Consider the following 18767-nt stretch of genomic DNA (forward strand, 5'->3'; position numbering starts at 1 on the left):
AACAAAAAATGTACTGGAAATACACTGTAACATTCATGGCTATAATATCAAAATCACTGGCCTCTACTCTGTAATCTCTTTTGAGCTACCGCTCACAGGATGAGTATGGGGTGTACAATAAACTAACTGCTGCCCGCGGCAAAATTCAAAAATTCAATTCATAAATGTCTGCTACCCCCACCTGGCTATAACTGCCCTGCTCCCCCACCTGGTCAACACCCCCTCTGCCAGGGTCATGACTGCTCTGCTCCCCCACCTGGTCAGCAACCCCCCTTCCCTGCCAGGGCCATGACTGCCTTGCTCTCCCACCTGGTCAACACCCCCCCTCTGCCAGGGTCATGACTGCTCTGCTCCCCACTGGTCAACACCCCCCTCTGCCAGGGTCATGACTGCTCTGCTCCCCACCTGGTCAACAACCCCCTTCCCTGCCAGGGTCATGACTGCCCTGCCCCCCCACCTGGTCAACAAACCCCCTTCCCTGTCAGGGTCATGTAGTGAGGCGGGTCTGAGAGAAATAGCCGTGACGGGCAGTACAAGCAGCGCTGAGTACCCTTCAGGCCTTATACGGCCACGCTGCTACACTGCTGAGTAATAGTTTACACACTCCCTGATCACCCCTGGATGAGGCGGTGGGTAGGGGGAAGGGAGGTATGGATGGGGGGTGTGGGATGTTGATGGTGATTGTGGTGGTTGGGTGTTTGTGAGGGAAGGACTAGTGCTAGCGGGAGTGGTGTCTGTAATGATGGTGATGGAATGAATCATAGTGGTATTATTGACGAAAGTTGTGTGTAATGGTGGAGGTGGTCGTGGTGGTAGGACTTGAAGTGATGTGATGGTTGTTGAGCTGGTGGTGCTTTTTTTTTATTGGGCACCCCCCTACATTCTTGTGTAAGGTGAAGCGCAGAAGCGTTTACAGCGCCCAACAGGGAAGCATGCTAAGTTCATGCTTGCCTTTATGTCTCACGAGTTAAGGGCGTAGAAGCCTGAAGAGTCAAGGGCGTAGAAGCCTGAAGAGTCAGTGGTTTATGTCATGAAGTTATTGGAAGCTCCAACAACTTTCCCTGAATACGAATTCGCAATTTTCGATTTACACCAGGTACCTACTTTACTGCTAGGTGAACAGGGACTAATGAGGGCTAGGAAGTAAGTCCAAACAACTTCCACCGGCCCGGGAATCGAACCCGTGACATCTCGCTTGCGAGGCAAGAACGGTACCACATCTACCACCGATCCCCCGCTGGTGGTGCTGATGGCGGTGGTGGTGTTGGTGGTGGTATTAATGGTGTCAGGTGGTGTGGTGGTGGTGGCAGTTTGATAGTGTTGTTATTGCTGTGGTCTTGTAGTATTTGCGGCGGCGTTCATTATGCAAGTGATAGTGGTGATTGTGATAATGGTGGTTATGGTGTTGATGTCTGTTGTGGTGTCGATGGTAGTTACAGAGTTGATTATGGTTATGGTGTTGATGGTGGTTATGGTGTTGATGGTAGTTATAGTGTTGATGGTGGTTATGGTGTTGATGATGGTTATAGTGTTGATGGCAGTTGTTGTGTTGATGGTGGTTATGGTGTTGATGGTTGTTATGGTGTTGATGGTGGTTATAGTGTTGATGGTGGTTATAGTGTTGATGGCGGTTGTTGTGTTGATGGTGGTTATGGTGTTGATGGTTGTTATGGTGTTGATGGTGGTTATGGTGTTGATGATGGTTATGGTGTTGATGATGGTTATGGTGTTGTTGGTAGTTATAGCGTTAATGATAGTTATGGTGTAGATTGTGGTGGTGGTGTTAAAAGCAGTAATTATAGTGTTAATTGGCCGTAAAGACAATGGTGTGATGATTGTTTTGCGTACCATGGTGATTATGGTAATGATGGTGGTTATGAAGGCGGTCAGTTACGTAAATTTAGCGCGGATAACGATCTCCTTATCGTTCGTTCTACTAATGACTGGCTGGCAGTATAAGGTATACTTGGTGAACAGTCCTGGGAAAGAAAAAAACACATGTGAATATACAAAGGAACAAAACAGTCATGACCTTCCCGAGTTAAATGATTGTGTCTTCCTGAATGTAATTATTGCCGATAGAGGAATGTAATAGGTGAATCATAGCTAAATATCATATTGACTGTTTGTCAACTACCAATCATTCTTCATCACCATTACAAAACATGGAGATCATTGTAGGGTCTCACTGTGACACCTTTATTGGAAGAAAATATTTGTTTGTTTTTTAAGCGCTATTGTGTTAATAACTTTGTTGGTGATTTCTTAATAAAAACATAAGCCTGACACTGTTGACCACCACTGTCTCCACAAGTCGCTGACGCTCCAAAGTTCCCAAATACGGTGACAGTGGCTCAGGTGACCTCGGTGACCAATACAGTGTAAATATATATATATATATATATATATATATATATATATATATATATATATATATATATATATATATATATATATATATATATATATATATATATATATATATATATATATATATATATATATATATATATATATATTTTTATATATATATATATATATATATATATATATATATATATATATATATATATATATATATATTTTTTTTTTCATGTTGATCCACAATGGAAACGTGGATAAGATAAATCTTGATAAAATCACACAGGAAAAAGGGAAACAATGGAGCACCTTAGCTTTCGTCTTTATTCAAGACATCTTCAGAGGCAACTGAATTACAAGGACTGAGAGGCTTATGTACACAGGGTGACCTTACAAAACATGAGGTCAGGTCAAAACAATGACATCCATTAATCCACACACCAACACACCGCAAACATAAGAGGAGCTTAAAAAGAAGGGCGACATAACTTGTCATGTTAAGTTAGGTCAAAATTATGAGACCCACTAATCATCTATCCTACATTTACCTCGAATACTTTCATAGCATTTTTAACCTTGGGCCACTGACAAATAAATTTGTGTAACATATTAACAATTTTGTTTTGACCATCACTAAGGTTTATAGAATTAAATTCTCTAATCAAACTTTCTGAGACACATGATGAGTTGTACACTTCTAAGCTGTTTTCCCAATCTATGGGATGATTATTGTTCATTATATGAACGAAAAGTGCACTGCTTTCAGATGCTGTTCTAATATTGTACTTGTGCTGTTTAATTATGAGTTGCAATGCTTTCCCAGTCTGACCTACGGAATTTCCATTACAATTGCTACATGGAATGCAGTAAACACTTCCATTTACATTCAAGGTTGGGCTATTTTTAATTAATATATTAGTAATAGTTGAGTCAGATTTAAAAACAACATTAATGTTTAATAATTTAAGGGACTGAACTAACGGGACAAATTCATTGCGATAAGGAAGAGTCAAAATATTCTTAAATGTAGGAACTTGCCTGGTTTGAGTAGAATGAAGGATTTTTAGCCCTTTAAAAACAATTATCAACAAACAATGAAGGGTACCCAAGTTTTTGTGCAGTGGACTGAATGTGTTGTAGTTCTTCATCAATAAAATCAGGGTCATAAATACGCAAACATCTCAAAAATATATCAGAAAATGACATTTTGGTAGATTCATGGTGACTCGATAAAAAAATGTATGAAACTGTCTACCTGTGCAGGCTTTCTGTACACCTTAAATTTATAGTTATGACCATTTCTCATGATAAGTTGCCTCTGAGGATGTTTTGAATAAAGACGAAAGCTAAGGTGCTCCATTGTTTCCCCTTTTCCTGTGTGATTTTTGCAATATATATATATATATATATATATATATATATATATATATATATATATATATATATATATATATATATATATATATATATATATATATATATATATATATGTCATGTAGATCCACAATGAAAACGTGGATAAGATAAATCTTGATAAAATCACACGGGAAAAGGGAAACAACGGAGCACTTTAGCTTTCGTCTTTATTCAAGACATCTTCAGAGGCAACATGAAGATGTCTTGAATAAAGACGAAAGCTAAGGTGCTCCGTTGTTTCCCTTTTCCCGTGTGATTTTATCAAGATATATATATGTGTGTGTGTGTGTGTGTATGTATATTAATGTTCAGTTTATCTTCCCTTTTTGTGTTATTTATGTATAATATGGAGAACATGTCTGTCAGATCATCGTCCATTTGAGGGACGATAATCTGGCGGGGTAGTGACTCTGCCTAGTACACTACTAACAGTTCCATCTACAAAACTGAGAGATGCGAGGTCATCCTGAGGCAAGTGTATAATTAACTTCTATGGAAAAACTAATGCTTTTGTTTTTTATTGAAACATACTTTTGCTAGTGCATTCTGTATTGTTTGGGTGTTCTGTTGCTCAACCCTGAAACTCATTCATACATAGCAAAAGTATAGTTTTTGAATTTTGGGAACACACACACACACACACACACACACACCTTTTTGTTCAACCACATGTTTCCTCCTTTTTGGTATTAAAGCTTATGTTACGTGACCCACTCCCCGATACCTCCTTAGGTAATATACTATACATAGAATCTGTTCATTGTGTATTTCCAGCCCTTGACTGCAATTTTCTGTCAAGAAACAATTATTTATTATTATTATTATTATTATTATTATTATTATTATTATTATTATTATTATTATTATTATTATTATTATTATTATTATTATTATTATTATTATTATTATCATTATTATTATTATTATTATTATTATTATTATTATTATTATTATTATTATTACACGCACACACACACACACACACACGGCGTCACCGATATCTTGCATTTACTGCCAGTGCTGATGGACACCCATCGAAAGAAAGTATCCCAACCTTTGGGTCCGGTGGAAATCGGAATCAGCAAGAACGTACTATACAGACACAAATGTAGCTGTTGGTTGGTACTGTAACTCTGGCTTTGTAAGTCTGATTACCGTCCAATGTTTTGTGATTTTAAACAACTAAAATAATACTAAGCCTAATATTTGCTATAATATCAACGGTCGAGTGTTCTGTAGTACTTTCTTAGACTTAACCCTTCATTATGGTCACAACACTTTTAATACTTTATTTGGCTAACGCCAGACGATTTTATTTAGCACAGAAAGAACCCCCTAGACAAGACGTTAATGATGAACGATGAGGGATGTATTTGTGGCGTACAGTAGAAAAGCCTTGTTTGCGTACCCAGGGTATATATCAAAGCACTTCATCTTGTGCTCCAGAATGTAAGGCACGGCAAAGGTGGAGATACTTTTTCTAATGGGTATACTGTACAGTCAACCAAGTGGGAGCTGCGATAAAATGTTCTGATATAGGGGTACATCTGGAACCCCCTCCGTGTGTGTTCTACAGAGGGGGGTTCCTTTTGCCGGTTTCCACTTGGCTGACTGCACAGACGCCAATAAAAAACTCTCGGCACATTTTGTTCGGTTTAAAGTGAGGAAATGGTTATCCAAGAGACAACGTGATTGAGTTATTAAAGTAATAAGGCCACCGGATTTAGAAACCTATCAAACTCCTTACTTTACTAGACCGCGAAAACCTACAGCCGACAAGCTGTATCAACTCTGAAGTTCCTCGCACATGGTACAAACTCCTATCTTTATTACTTTCCAACGTCACCTCCCTCACCAACAAATTTGATAAGCTGACCACCACAGTCAAGTCAGTTACAGCCAACGTTGTTGTCATATCTAAGAAATGGCAAATTGCTCCCGAGACTTGCCACTTTGAGGGATATCAACTCTTTCGTCATCTTCAAACGAATGAACATTGTGGGTGAGTAGCACTTTTCTGCCACAACGAACACTGTCCATCCTTCTTTAAGCTGCAGTCCCAGCTGGTATGGAGGTTTTATTGGTACATATTATGCTACATACCCACCCTAGCCAAACTACCTCCATCATTACTCAGTACCACCTCAGAGTTAAATACCTATGTGACAAGGTGGTGCTTTGTGGTATATAATGAAACTGACACCACTGATCTACAGGAATAACTGCTACTATTATAAGCTGTAAACTTTCTTACACGTGGTAAAAACACCCTGGAAAACATCTTAACGGACCTAGCAGGTCAGTACCTACCACCTCAATCAATGCTTCATATCGGCTGTAATACAGATCCTTCAATGTTTTGGTCTCCAGCTTCCACGACCATGCGTCTTTTCGGAAAGTGGACAGTTCATTATTCCTGGACTGAAGTATTAAGTGTAGATGACGTGGACTTCAAATGGGCAAATCACACCAACACCATCACGGAAACTCACCATCACTTCTTCCTCGAGAAGTCCGTCAGGCTACACTCAGCCGAACAGGCCCTTGGTCATTCGTAACAGTCATTCGCGAAATACGTGCTGCAGAGGTTTACTATACAACAAGGCTGCAACACCTGAAGCAGACCAATATCACTCAGTGGTATGGCAACTATCTTTCAACATTTACTGCTATCACTGATATGGTCTCATGTGAACTACGCTTCCCGCATTAAGGTTTATGTACCTTTATCTATATCCTTCCTTTGCAGTTTTGTGTGCTTGAGCTTCTTCGCTTGTGTGCGTTTTATATTTTAGACTTATGCTGTAAATCAATCAAATAGCTCTTTACTTTTTGTCCCGACTTTGTATTTATTTATTTTAGTGTTTGTGCTTTTAAATTGTCTTTTTATTCTTATCAATAAACACTGAAGAATTGTGTTCCTTGGGACTCTGCTGAGGATGGACTAAGTAATGTTGCAAACGTTAGTTGATTAAATTAAACAACCCAGCACCAACCAAGATTTTCGTGATTTTCATGTTTTTTTTTCCTTATTATTAATTTATGTTTTCCAAGAGACAAGTCTTTTGCTGATATATATACTGTATATATATATATATATATATATATATATATATATATATATATATATATATATATATATATATATATATATATATATATATATACACGCGTATGTGTGTGTATGGTGTAAATGGGAAACATGAAAATTATTGAACAATTTATATAGGGAGAGTTTTTGCAAGTTTATACGGAAGGGTAAAGCTGGATTTTAGCGAAAGTAGGACTTCATCAAGTGTGTGTAAAGTCACTCTGGTGGTAGAGGTGGTAAGATTGATGGCAAGGGGGTGCAAGTTTGATGAATAATTATAAGAATGAAAATTGTAGGTGTATCAGCCACTGTTTAGAGAATGACTCAGAGGAAAAGTAATGAATACTGTGAATGCACTCTGGTGGTGTGCGTGCCTGGAGAAAGTTGACGGTGAATATGGACAAAACTACAGAGATGAAAATAAGTAAAGAAGGGAGGCAGAGAGAAGTAAATGTTAACTTGATACAGCATGAGATAAAATGGAGGAGGTGGAATGTATCATAACATACCTAAGAACGGATGTGTTAGCCAAGGAACGATAAAGATAAACTAAACAACAGAGAGGAAGAAAAAGTTTGAGAAACATAAGAAGAAAGAGAACAACGTAAGAGGTGACGACAGGGATGAACAGAAGTGTTGAGATGACATCATCATGTGGGTGTCGAAAATAAGCTCTAGATAAAAGAGGAATGAAGCAAAATTAAAAGCGAAACAATAACATGTGTGAGTACAATACCTGTGGTAAATATGACGTAGAGAATAAGAAATACAAAAACGTATGAAGATGATCGAAGTGATGAATAGAGAGTGGACCAGACTCTGCTCAGGTAGTAATGCAATGTAAATATTTCGCAAAAAGAGTAAAATTGAAGGATGAAGGGTAGGAGGGAGACAGGAAGACCAAAGAGGAGATGGAAGTATGGGTTGAGGAGTGCAATAAGACTTGAAGGGATAGACATCCAGGGAGCAGTAGTTTGTATGAGTGAAAAGTAAGCATAAGGTTATTTTTACTGTATTTATTTTTATTTTTACAGTAGTAAGAATGAATTAATGGTAATTAGCCAAATCAGAGAGAGGGGTAAACTTGTTCTTGTTGCCAAGTTAAAAGTTATCTTACCATTATCATTTTATTGTTACATAATAATATATACTTGTTACATTACATGTTATAATGTAACAAGTTTCAACCCTTGAGTGCATCTTATATATTCGATAGGTAACATTATATATATATATATATATATATATATATATATATATATATATATATATATATATATATATATATATATATATATATATATATATATATATATATATATATATATATATATATATATTTATATATGTCTTTGCACCACATTCAGTGAGTACAGACTAGTCTGTACTCACCCCTGAAGATGTGAATTACACGAAAGCGCCTGAGAACTTCGTGTTTTTTTTCCTTGTGGTTATCAGCATATACCTGGATCACGCGCACCTACAGTGATTTATTTGCATATATATATATATATATATATATATATATATATATATATATATATATATATATATATATATTAATATATATATATATATATATATATATATATATATATATATATATATATATATAATATATATATATATATATATATATATATATATATATATATATATATATATATAATAATTAAACTTTTTAAAAACATATTGACCATTATTCTCACGTTAATACAAGGAAATCAAATTGCGTTTAATCTTATATTAATGCGGAAAAGTACGATACTTGCCATTTAATTCTTTATGATTGAAAGAATGCCTTCTTTACCGAGGAATATGGGTAACAGTATTCACACTTCTTATCTTCCTTTGTTGTCATAACAGCCTCACTCTTTGTGAGAATTCTCAAAGAAAAACTAAAGAGAGTTTGATATATATATATATATATATATATATATATATATATATATATATATATATATATATATATATATATATATACATATATGTTAGGTTAGGATGGCTTGTGTAGATTGATACACAGTTAAGTGTGTGTCTGTGTGTGTGTGTGTGATCCACTTTTGATAAAGATGACAATTTATATTTATGATATTTCTATGGTAAATGAATGTCAACCTGTTTGCGTACTTGTTCCTTACAAGAGATTCATATTTACCTTCTTGACTGATCCAAAACCTAAAGAACTTAGATCTATATTTGCAAGAAATTTATCGTGGTTGAAGAGCTAACACTTTACCTCATAAATTCCATCATTATCTATCATTCCTCAACACGTATGTTTATAAATGCGTCTACTAACCCAGTTATTGGGCGAGAATTATCTCGCACGCTGGGCTGAGGCACAAAAACGGTTATGAAACTTGCTAGGAGCAATATAGCAAAGGTAAGCAATAAACAGCAGGAGCAGGCGACACAAGGACACCAGTTAGCAGGTTTTGGGTGTTAAAACGCTCAACGACCTGACCAGGGAGGTAATATCCAACGATTTATGTACTGTGGTGCGTCTTGATACCTGATGGAGACTCCACACCTCTCTTGCTGCACGCATCATAGTTTATATACAACAATTGTATTAATAATCACTTGTGTATTAGTAGTAATATATATCCTTAATGACCTAGCATATACCACGCTATTGTGTCATTATAATATGTTGCATACCTTAACTTTACTTTATAAAAACTTTACCTCTCATGAATGAAAAACAAACTAGAAACTGCATAATTGGCCGGAAAAGTACAGTACATGCTAACTCTCTTAGGACAATGGTCTACTGGACGATGATATGATTCACGTTGTATTATTATCCAATTATTTCAGGACGGTAGTTTAACACTTTAATGATGATGGTTTTACCCATAGAATTGGCAGTTTAAACCATCGTTATTAAGGGTTAAGGACTAATGGAGGTTTAGTGTTGGTCAGGTTGGTAACGTTCTCTTAAGCACATCTGGGTTATATATTCATGCATAAATAATATGTTAGAAATAGAAGTTTGAAATTCACGAAAACATTGATAACAAGGTTGTGACTGTGAAACAGACAAGTAGACAATTCACCTACACCCATCACCTGAGTTCAAACACTTGGCAAAACGCAAGATTTCATCAAATCCAGAAGTTTATAAACATGTAACTTTCTTCTGTAAATAAATCCTCTGGCAAACATTGTTCCCTGTAAGTTGTCGTGTCCCCAGATCGGTGTAATTTCAAACTCAATAAATTTGTCTGTAAATTTTTTCAACTTCATCAGAATTCTTAAACTATTTAGGATGGCATTTGTTATCATTTATGAATATATTCAAATATATGTGTCAAAGGATTGTCTTACTGCAGGATGGTCCTCTCCAGGATATCATGAGGGTAATCTACCAGGCTGGAAGTTGGACCACAAATACCTTCATTTATTTTTTTTCACTCTGTTGACTCTGGGCGTTGGTCGACACTTCCTCACCATCAGCTTTTGGAAGATAGTTCTTCATGGTTCAGATGGTTAGAATGAGGTGGCAAAGTTTCACTATACAAGACGGAGGCCGGTTCGGTTAAACGACGCAGTATCGAAGTAGATAAGACTAGCGAAATGATTGATGATAAAATGGGCAAACGTGAACTAAACGTCACTGAAATGGTTAGCGCTGAAATGGGAACTGATTAAATGAGTGTCTGTCAAACAGATGCTTTTTACATTAATCTTGCTAAAAGGGACATTAGTGAACAAAAGGTCCATGAAAGAAATGTCATGAATATCCACGGTTCCCCATCAAACAGCATACTCGTACACAACAACTACACACACTCTCGACCTTTCTTTTAGTAACACACTCTAACAGCCCACTAATTCGCTTCCCAGACTAGACTAGAGCGTGAGAGTCAGGAGCTACATGAAGGTGAAAAGGATTGTGATGATATGAAGATAAAAGTGCTGATCATACCAGTGCTGATTATATCAGTATATTGCATGGGTTCGAGTGCATGATGGGTTACGTGTAGCTACTGAGTATTTTTATTATTTTTTTCACTATGAAGTCACCTGGGGTCAGGGTGTTTATCAAATTGTGATCCTGAAATATTGATCCAATGAAAAAAGGTGAGAATTAGGATGACAGTCAACAATAAAGTGTATATGACCCTAACCTAACCTAACCTGCGGGTACGGCCAGTGTTGACGTAAGTACAATACCGTACATACTACAGTGAAATACTCTCAGTTTATTTTGTTTGGATTAATGGGAGTGTATGGTTGTCAAAGATAAAATATTATTAGCTTATTAAAATTACCGTAGCAGCAGACAGGGCCGCCATGTTCAGACACCTATCATGCCCCTTACCTCTTCTAGGACACGACGCAAACACACACAAGGCAAGCTCTATTAACTCTCTGATTTTCCTCACTTATGATACAGTCTCCCATCTTTATTCTAACGTCACCTTCCTCACCAATAAATTTGATAAGCTGACCACCACAATCAAGTCACTTACAGCCAACGTTGTTGTCATCTCTAAGAAAAGACAATTTTTGTCCTGAGGTATGCCACTTTAAGGGATATCAACTCTTTCGTCATCTTTAAACAAAATAACGTGGTGGGTGCGTTGCACTTTTCTGTCACAACGACCACTGCCCATCCTGCCTTGAAGTTGTAGTCTCAGCTGGTATGGAGGTGTTATTGGTATAGTCCCCTTCACTAGTGTGTTTACAGGGGCTCGTCAAGTTTTGTGCAGTGTGGCAGAACTATGTTTGGTTATAGGAAACTCGCAATAGCAAAGATACTGTACTACAGACGGTGGTATAGTGAGGTAGCGAGGTGAAGTGGTAAAGATAATGTGGGTTGGGATGGAGTTGGCAGCAGGGTGTGTGTGTGTGTGTGGTCGATATGGAACATAAACTGTCGTACGGTATGTATTGATTATTATCTTATATAGTTCATTGTGTATTACATTGAAAACTCGTTATATACACCATTCGTCACGACGATACAATGCTAGATCAGAAGAAAACCTCCCCTTGTTGCCTGTGACGAATGAATATGAAATGTTGCATTGGCACCTCAAGTGTTGCCAACATGTTTTCATTTTAATAATAGCTGTGGACAGAAGTCTAGGCCCGTATACACAAAACTTTTATGCTATTGACATAATAGTTCTGTTAGCTAGCACTAAAATTAAAAAGTTATACACAAAGCTTAACTAGCAAACTTTTACCTCACAAATAGTTGTTTGTTAAGTACCGCTGAACAGCGCTAAAGAAAACAGGAGTTCCTCATATAAAATGGTCTTATGGCTGAATAACCTCAATAAATTTATGAAGATTAATTTTAATATTTACATTTATTTACATTTTGATCATTAAAAAAATCGAATCTATGCAGTTTGAAGGAGGATTTATTAACCAAGGATAGTGGTCGGTGGCTCTTCCTTGCCGTGCCGTTTGTATAAAAAAAAAGTTATTGAGGAAATGAAAGCCTCAACCCCACGAAAGAAAAGGAAGCCCAGCTGGACAGCAGACCAGACTTTAATATTGGTGGATGCCATTGAAGAGAAAAAGTTAATATTGAATGGCCGCTTGAAGGCTTTCCTGAATAATAAAGACAAATAGAGGGGCTATTTTTCGTTATCAACCCATCACCTTTTTACGATTTTTTTCTTACCATTTAGTAGATCTCATCGAGTAACGAAAAAATATACTTGAATTAAGCGGCGCATTCCAAAAATAAACGCGATATTCGCGATTTATTAGTTGTAAAATCACGAATTTTTCGAGGTCCCAATTTGATGTTATAGTAACACGTAGCGTCACTCTCGTTTCGTTAACCACCCCATCACCCTTTATCACATGAAAAATATATTTTTTCGCTAGATTTCTTTTCTGTTTTAGATGATTATGACATTTATCTTTGGGGCAAATCACTTTTTTTTAGTTGGGTTAGGAGGTTAGGACGTGGCCTGTTAGGTCAGGTAACCTAACCTAACTAAAAAAAAGTGAAAAGTGATATTAAGGCGCTGGCAAAAATAGAGGGCATGGCTGGAAATCACCATGAGGTGTTGGTGGTACAGCGGTAATGCGCGTAATTCTCATCAATATGTTAAGGCTTCGAGCCTCGGCCCGGACACACGTGAGAATGGTGTTACCCAGTGTCACCCTACCAAACACCACAGGCTTCCCGGTCCCCGGTTTCCTCCTGTACTAACACTGGATAGACCGCCCAAGCGGCTAGTAAGCTGATAAGTGGCGAATATGCTATTAAGAAAAGAAATGAGAGTCAATGCTGCGTTTCCTGCAGTATTGTCCAAGTCAAGAAAGAAATCTCTGCTATAAAGAGGGAATACACACAATATATTCACACTATATTTAATATATAAACACTATAGTCATTAAATGTATCTTTCCTTTCCTGATAACTGCGTTGCCGCCGCTGATGTTGTTGGTTCGCCAGGGTATCGACTAACAGACTACTATTACGGGACATAAAAGTGCCCCCGAGGTCTTTTAACTTAACAGTACTATTGAGGCCCTTAAAAGTTTTGCGTATGTACTATTAGTGCTTAACAGGAAAAAGTCAGCCTTAACAACTGTTTGCTAGCACTTTAAAGTTTTGTGTATACCGCCCCTGAAGGCTCCTTCACCGCACATCAGTTATTTTGAAACAAATTCAGCACATAGTGACCTTCATACTGGTTTCAAAAAATAAAATGTCTGAAATGACAACAGATTGAAAATTTCTTAAACGACACAAGTGCCAAACACTGATTATGGTATGTTTTCAATGATCAGTCAATTCACACCCCTCGTTTGGCCCTGATTCCTTTACAGATGAATAAATATAAAAAATTATAGAAAGGGAATTAGTTGAGCTAAGAAAAAAGTCAAATTTTCATTTACAGTTCACCATCCTTACACAACCAGACGTGACATGCACCTCTGATACTGAGACAGATTGCAAGCACTCTTAATATTATTACATGTTTTATTTACTTTATTGGAATTGTATAGTAGATTGTTCTACCAAGCAACAAGCACGAGTGAATAAAGAATCATTGCAGTTAACTTCAAACCTCATCTTGTTCACATTCTGGCCAAAGTTTAACATGAACAGTATGAATACTATCTACATAATATAACAGATGAGGAAAATAATAGATATAAACTTAAGCCTCAAGTGAGAGTTAATATCATCCGAGGATACCATAACTGTAGGTAGGGGGGGCACCAGCCTCCACTTCCCTCCCTGCTGCCCCCTCCCACCCCACATTCTCTTTACGTCACTTCAACCCGCTTCCTCACGATACCACCGTCTATAGTGTGTTTGCTACTGCGAATTTCCTCTTACCAAATACAGCCCTGCCACACTGCACTTTTACCTGACGAGCCCCTGTAAACGCACTAGTAAGGGGGACTATGTTATGCTACATACCCACCCTCGCCAAACTGCCTCCATCATTACTCAGTACCACCTCAGAGTTAAATACCCACGTGCCAAGCTGGTGCTTTGCGGTGATTTAATAAAACTGACACCACTAATCTACAGGAATAACTTCTACTGTTATATGCTGTGAACTTTCTTACACATGGTCAATACACCCTGGAAAATATCTTAACAGACTTAGCAGACCAGTACCTACCACCTCAATCAATGCCTCATTACGGCTGTAATACAGTTCCATTAGTATTTTGTTTTCCAGCTTCCACGACCAGCCACGTGCAGAGCCGGTTACTATATCTGTAATGCGTCTTTTCGGACAGTGGATAGCTCATTATCCCTGGACTGAAGTATTAAGCGGAGATGAAGTAGATATCAAATTGACAAATCACACCAACACCATCACAGAAGTTCACCATCATTTAATCCCCAAGAAGTCCGTCATGAAACGGCTGGTTAATTCCAATGTTAACCAGGTTGGTTCACATAATATATTGGGCTTTAGTAACGAAACCCAATTGAAGTTTCTTGTTTTATTAAAAAAGTAATATGTATATAATTCCTGAGTGTAGATCAACCGTAAGTTCCACTATTTATGAGTGTGGTGAGAAAGGGACGGCGTCTATGTAAATACAGTAGACGTGAATCAACGTCCGTTCAATATTACGTAGTGAGTGAGACTCAGTAATGGGCGCCGGCTTAACCGTGCTTACATAGCTGCTGACATATGGGCTTCACCCTCTTGGGCAGCTACCATTCACGTGATCAGTTCATGATCTCCTCATAGTTAGTGGAAAATTACAGGGGATGAATTTGAATATAAATCGAATGTAAAGAACCCATTTATATAATACTTCTGTTGATGAGACAGGGGCCATTACAGTCAGGTTACGCCCACCTGGATCACACCTCGGATTAAAAGACATATACAGCAGGGAAACAGGACCTTTTATCTCAATGACAACTAGTATAAGCAATTCGCTCCCCAAGCTTAACACTACCTGTGTCCCAGCTTACCTACCAGCCCCCTCACCTACTGACTCAGTGGAAGAATTTGAAGTCGCCAGATGATTAGACACTCCCAAGGCCAATTGCTCTACCACTCCCATTGACCTACCAATAAAGCCAAACTCCTCTGTTCCATTATAATGGAACAGAGGGGTTTGGCTTTACTGGTAATTATCAATACTTATCTCAGACAAGCAAAATACCCAGGTGACTGGAACACTTCATATGTTTCACCAGAGTTCAAGTCAACGAGAGTATAAACTATAAACGAGTTACAACCCATTGCCATTACACCAGTACTCATCCTAAAGGTGGAGGCACACTGGGCATTTTCCTCCAAACATGTTGCCAGTTTTGCTGGCCGCTAGCCTGACGGCCCAGCAAGCATAAGGATTTCGGCTGTTGCAAGAAATGGACAACGTTTTGGCGGTGAGCTTTGCTGGCCGGGTTAGTGCTCAAATAAACTTCATATTAGGTGGTGAATATTCAAGTAAAATTGAAATAAATCCCGAAACAGTAATAATTTAAAATATAACACATAAAACGGTAACATGATTCTATTAATTCGTCACTTTAAAACTTCTTTAGTTTTATTAAATCATTATTCAGGGTCTTCTTTGACCAGCCAGCTACGCCACTTGTAAAGAAACTTCACATTCGCACCCATTGTCTATTTTTTAGCTTTTATAGACACCCCACTTGCTTCAGCAATTGAAGAACTATAGCACAATCCTGCAAGGCCTCAACTGTAGTAATTGTAGTAGCGGGATCTATGGCGAACCTCGTCTGGACGCTTTGTTGTTGTTTTCGTTGCTTTAAGCAGACGCGCCAACAAAACATCCCAGCATGACTCATACATGTTGGGAGGAAAAGTGCCCAGTGTGCCGCTGCCTTAATCTACGAGGGTTTTGCATTAGACTGGGCTTATAGATAAAGTTCTTATAATATCCGAGCAGGATAGGACTCGGAGCAACGGATTCAAGTTGGATAAGTTTAGGTTTAGGAGGGAGATAGGAAGAAAGTGGTTTACAAATAGGGTGGTGGACGAGTGGAACAAGCTTAGCAACTTTGTGGTAAGTGCGGGAAACTCTGGAAAGTTTCAAAAGGAGGCTAGATAGATTCATGGATGATAGAGAGTGGTAGTAACTCTCGACAGGAGCTGCCATGCACAGGCTAACCGGCCTATTGCAGACTCCTTATTTTCTTATGTTCTTATGTTCTTATGCAGACATTGCAGAAACCATAGATTCTCAGCAATTGGGCAACAAGAAAACATCCTCCACCACCCAATGGTTCGTCAGCATTCTTGTCTTTCTTGATTTCATCTACCACAACCTATAAAAATATAAGACATCTGTGGCTGTCGTCTTTATAGACTTCACAAAAACATTTGACTTGGTCAATCACAAAAAAAATTTCTACAAAGCCATCAACATTAGGCTCTTGAGGTCTCCTACCATGTCTCACAGACTTCGTTAGTGACCGACGCCAGATTGTACGCTTCCTAGGGGCGGTCTCCACCTTTCAGTCGCCCACATGCACTTGGGTGGGACTGCTCTACTTTCTCATTTTCATCAGCGATACCTTGAAAGATGCTCCTGCTCGCTGGTACTATATCGGCGACTCTACCGTTGGCATCAATGAAATCAATTCGGCTCCCAACTACAGCGCCCTCCAGAATATCTGAACACTCTCCAAAATTGGTCCACCACCAGCCATGTCACCATCAACCATACCAAGGCCATGGTTTTGCACATCAACCTCTCCTTCGACCATGTCCCACATCCCTTCATCACATTGACCCTTAACACACTCCAGATTCTACCAAGCTCCTCAGTGTCACTTTGAATAACAAACTGAACTGGAATGCACAGTACATCCGTCAAATCTTGCTGCTATCGTCTCCACATCCTGCGTGGTCTCGAGTTCCTTGGAGTTCCCGTGTCAGAGCTCATGAAAGTTTGTACAACATTCATGCATCCTAAGCTCACCTAAGTTTCCCCTTGACTGGTGTTTTTCCTTAAAAGCTACACAACGAGGTCTCCTAGAGGGAGTGCGAAAGAGGGTTTGCCAGACTATTCTCTACTCCTCCTACATCAAATAAGAGGCGCTAAATATAATGAGCCTCTCAACTCTCTCTGATTAAAACCTCAAATGGCAGTTTGGGATGAAGCTATTACACCATCCTCGCCAGCGTCTCCTCTTACCACCTGAGATCCCTCGTCCGTGAATTGCTGTTCGTTAGCCCATACGCCCTTGCACTGATCGTGTAAAGCTGGTAGATATTTTGCATGTTCACTCCTTGCCAATCTCATTTTTGTACTATAACTGCTGAAATCCTTGTGAAAGGACCATCTCCCTTATCATGAAATATCATATAATTACGTACTCTTAAGTCATTTGTATATTATTATTATTATTATAATACACACATTTACATAATCACACACACACACACACACACACACACACAAATAACACACAAACATACATAAATAACGGCAAAACCGTACACAAATAATGAACTCAAAATACATACACACGTAACGTAACGCACACAAATACCTCACACACACAAACACACAATACATAACGCAAAATACAAGCACACACACACGACATGTGAGGTAACTAGGTATCATTTATCAATTGAATCAACACTTGACTGGACTGATATTGTTATAACCTTAAGCAGCAGCTGGAACAATATTCGCTATATATCAGAAAGTGTTCTGGTCCGCAGTTAATACAATAGGTAAGTTATACAGTACACAGGTTGTAGGTGGTGCAGCATTTGCCTCTCACTACTGTGATTCGAGTGCGATACCCGTTTCGTCATACGAGGGGTTATTGTCCAGTGCGACGTGATGGAACGTCTTTGGTGTCTCCAGGTAGTTTCTCCAGGTGATACACAACTAAAAAAAGTAACATCTCATATTTAACACCTTCTCATAAAATTTTTCATTGCCACATATACTATTAAAATTCCTAAATTTTGATGATATCTTACATCCTTCAATGACTTCTCTATCTGTTATGCAATTAAAACTTCGTGCTTAGAAGATTATACCAATGTTGTTTTCCGTGTATGCCATCAAATTCGTGTCCCCTTACTTTTCCCCATGCCTTTGTATTGTACAGTTATCAATTCTTATATTTCAATATATTGTAAACTGAAGCCTGTCCCCATGGCGCAGTGGAGAGCGCGCTGGACTTCTAATCCAGAGGCCGCGGGTTCGAATCCCGCTGGGGATGCTTGTTATTTGCAAGTGTTTATGGCAGGCGTGCTGCAAAATGTTGCTTGACATGTACACGGCCGCCTGTTTAGCGCCATGTCAAGCCGATGTTAATAATTGAACGGTCGTTAATCACCAATAACGGCTCGCTCAAATTGAGGCCGGAAGTGGACATATTCTGTGGTGGCAAATTATCCGGAGACAGACGATATGCGACGCCGCGGTGGAGTATTATTAT

General features: G+C 38.4%; 1 non-coding gene across 1 annotated transcript; it reads left to right on the plus strand.

Moving 5' to 3' along the window:
• Positions 1-18475: 18475 nt before the first annotated feature.
• Trnar-ucu lies at positions 18476-18548 on the plus strand. The gene has a single exon. It is a non-coding gene; the product is annotated as a tRNA-Arg (tRNA).
• Positions 18549-18767: the final 219 nt, after the last annotated feature.

The sequence above is a fragment of the Homarus americanus genome, unplaced genomic scaffold, assembly GCF_018991925.1.
Source record: "Homarus americanus isolate GMGI-L3 unplaced genomic scaffold, GMGI_Hamer_2.0 scaffold32583, whole genome shotgun sequence".
NCBI classification, from domain to species: domain Eukaryota; kingdom Metazoa; phylum Arthropoda; class Malacostraca; order Decapoda; family Nephropidae; genus Homarus; species Homarus americanus.